The sequence below is a fragment of the Rhineura floridana genome, chromosome 20, assembly GCF_030035675.1.
Source record: "Rhineura floridana isolate rRhiFlo1 chromosome 20, rRhiFlo1.hap2, whole genome shotgun sequence".
Lineage (NCBI taxonomy): Eukaryota > Metazoa > Chordata > Lepidosauria > Squamata > Rhineuridae > Rhineura > Rhineura floridana.
Genome location: NC_084499.1, coordinates 21,592,794 through 21,596,404, shown reverse-complemented (window position 1 = coordinate 21,596,404; position 3,611 = coordinate 21,592,794). Strand labels below are relative to the sequence as shown.

Here is a 3,611-nt window from a genome sequence, read left to right as displayed (position 1 = left end):
CAGCGTGGGAAAGTTGGTTTAGTGAGAAATTTGCCCTAGGCTATTTAAATAAAACCAGCCGCTTTTTACTGGCAAATGCATGTTCCACGGTGCTCCTGCGGCTACTCAATTGCCCAAACAGTGGATGGATGTTCCATCCATGTCACTTTCATCTCTCTTACATAATCACAATCAATATTTTTGCTTCCAAATGTTTGGTGCACTGAAAACTGGACCCCCAAAAGCCAGCCATGAACCTTGATTTCACTTTATTTTCCTAGTTGAACTTGCTTTTTGCATTCTTTCACACATTCCCAAATGCGGAGTTAGAGAGGGCTTCACAGAGTGACACATGCACACTATGTCTGGTACCGGCAGCCCTTTGCTGTTCCTCAAGGAAGCCTTCCAAATTCTGATCGCCTCAGAAATACATTCCGAGCTTTTTGCTGAGGAGCCCAAGGGCGCTCTGTTGGAACCTTGGAACACAGACCTGAATGCAGCCCTCCAGACCTTTCCATCTGGCCCTTGGGACTGCCCCCAAACCACATGCACCCTCCTTGGCCTCGCTTCATGGCCTCCTTGAGTGAGTTCGCCTGGCTGGGATGTATGCGGGACCTCTGATCATCCTTGTTTGTCTGGATGGAGGATGGGGGTTTAGAACCACATCCATAGCTCTGCCCACGTGTCCTGTGGCCCCGCCCCCAGTGCCATGTGGTCCCCAGAAGGCTACTCAGAAGGGAATGTGGCCCCCAAGCTGAAAAAGCTCCCCCATCCCTAACACAGAACATGGGAAGCTGCCTTATACCGTGATAGACTGCTGGGTCTGTCTGGCTTAGTATTGTCTGCACTGACTGTCAGCAGCTCTCCAGGGTTTCAGACAGGGGACGTTTCCAGCCTTACCTGGAACCTTCTGCATGCAAGGCAGTTGCTCTGCCCCTGAGCTACAGCCCTCCCTTAAATGCCCGGATAGGGTTGGGCCCAGGTGGCAATGCTTGTGAGGAACAAAACATCCTTTATTTGCATTACTTCACACTTACATACAGTCCCTAAAATTGATCCGTCCTGGGACCTGTTGTGTTCCTCTCTCCCAATGGCTGGTCAGCCTGCCTCCTTTGGGACTTTCTACCCCTGGTGCAGTGGAGGGAGAATGAAGCTCTTGAGCAGGAGTGATAGCCATATCTGCTGCAGCACAAGGGTAGCAGTCTGACTCTCATTGCTGTGTCAAGTGGATGAAGTGATAATGAGGCTTTCAATTTTGTTTGTGACGGCTTAGCGTAGAGGACATCAGAATAGGGGAAATAACCCTGCAGAGGCTAGATACTACTTTCCTTTTATTTGATGGGGTTCCTACTTCACTCAGCAGCATAAATGGTTACACTCCTTTTCGCAAGACTGTTTGCATTTCTTATTACAAGCCAAAGGCTGCATTTCAGCTAGCTGAAGATCTTTTGTTTAAGCTCAATGTGTTTTACAAGTCAAATCTGCGAAGTCAGAAGTAAGCATCACCAAGTTCAATGAAGCAATGAATAGGAAACTATTTATAGGCTTGCAGTCATGCAGATCCTAAGAAACGGAGCATTGTGCTACAGACTGCTGCTACTTTTCAGGCACAAGTTTGAAATGTGACAGTTCTAACTCGGGGGTCGGGGGCATCAGCTGTCAGGAGCTTGAGAAACGTCAGACTAGGTGGCTCTTGCCTACAGCCATACTACCCTGATCATGCCCAATCTCATCTGATCTCAGAAGCTAAGCAGGGTCAGGCCTGGTTAGTACTTGGATGGGAGACCACTAGGAATACCGGGTGCTGTAGGCTTAGAGGAAGGCAATGGTAAACCACCTTGGAATACCTCTTACCATGAAAACCCTATGAATATATCCAAAGAAGATTCATAGGGTCACCATAAGTCGTAATTGACTTGAAGGCATGTAACAACAGCAACAACAAGGTGGCTCCTAGTCTTGGTGGAGCCCAATTCAATAAGGAGGGGAGGGGGGGCAAGGAATGGTTTTATGGGTGACACTTGCTTTTTATCCTGAGATGCCTAAATGCTTCCATTGGCGGAGACAGATCTTCAGGGCTTATGAGAACCACAGGATTGGACAGTTTTTTAAAAATGCACCAACAAAAATTCATTGATGGCAGCAGCAGCAAATGAGCCAAAAAAAAAAAAAGGCATAAGCTTGATTCCTCGTCCAACGTGTTTGGGCACGAATGTCCAACTGCCTCTTTCCAGAAACAGCTAAAGAATAAAAGACGATGAACTCATCGTTAGAAGGAAGTGCACCAACACAACCAGATCCTTCTCTCTGTGAATGCCCATGCCGCTCGGAGCAACTGCAGCCCTGATTGTTCCCATTGTAGATTTCCCACTGCTTTGTAAGAACTTTTTTTTTTAACAAGAAAAAAGAATAATATTAAGAATGGTCTTGGCTGAAGAAAGCTCCATCTAGACCAATGCTCTCTTCCTAACAGAGGCTTGCCAGATGCTCTGGGAGATTGCAAAGCAGGATATCACCAAGTGAGGCCTGGCTGGTGGAGCTGTCCAGTTGGTGCTGAGCCATGGTGGGCCCCTTTTGGTAGGGGCTCTCCACTTGTGGGATGCCCTGCCTGGTGAGGTTTGTCTGTCTCCCTCATTGTTGAGATCAGGAACAGTTTTAAATCATTTCTGTTTATCCAGGCATTAGATGTCTGAAGGACACTGTTCCTGGGAGACCTGGGATCACTGGCTGAGAGAATGTTTTAAAACCTTTTTTTTTAAAGATTTCTTTAAACTCCAAATTGGTGTGTTTGCTGCCTTGGGCTCCTCTGGGAGGAAGGGCAGGACAGAAATTAAACTGATATATTAAACAAAACATATATAATAAACAGAGAAAACAGTGATATATTGCTCTTGGCTATGGAGGTTCCATTTTATATAAAAGATACTGTGGGTAATAGCTGTTGTTACCCTTATCCTCTTGTTCGTTTCTCAGCTGAAGGATTTCCCCAGGAACCAGGACACACAATAGACCACGCCTAGGAACATACAATGGTGGCAGCCCAGCAAATCTTGATTCTGTGTGTAAACCTCTTTCTTGGTCTCTTTCATGAGAAATGGGGAGCGGGGAGGGTTGCAGGGTAAGGACAGACTCCAAAAGAGCAATGGGGAAATCCTGGTGACAATGGGGCAGCAGGAGGGGGGAGAGCCCTGCCCTTTTCATCACAAAGTGCTCATGAGCTTCGCAGAACTTTCTGGCTGGTGTCTGTCGGCAGCAGAACGATAGACTTTTGCAGTGACCTTGCAAGGGCTGCGTTCATACCTCACGGTATGCCACAATCCGGGGCCTACTGTGAACAAGCTGTGCGGCAGTGCAGGCCTCTGGATTGCTCCTCCCCCGTTCTTCCCTTTGTCGGTCCAACAAACCACAAGCCGTGGGTTGGCGTGTCACGCAAACCTGCGCATGTGGCCTCTTTCCCCCAGAGGAACTGAGACCAGTAAGCCAAGAACAAACCTTGGCTTAACATCATGGTTTGTTGGGGAAGAAAGAAACCATGGAGTGCTGGTTGGTTACTCCCGGCTCAGTGAAAGGAGGAGCAATGCAGCAGAAAGCAGGGATGGGAACCTCTGGCCCGGAGGCCAAATGAGGCCTCC

General features: G+C 47.9%; 1 pseudogene; it reads left to right on the top strand.

The window, feature by feature from the left end:
- The first annotated feature begins 1,674 nt into the window (after positions 1 to 1,674).
- Positions 1,675 to 1,792, top strand: LOC133374066 (5S ribosomal RNA; annotated as a pseudogene).
- The last annotated feature ends 1,819 nt before the right edge of the window (positions 1,793 to 3,611 follow it).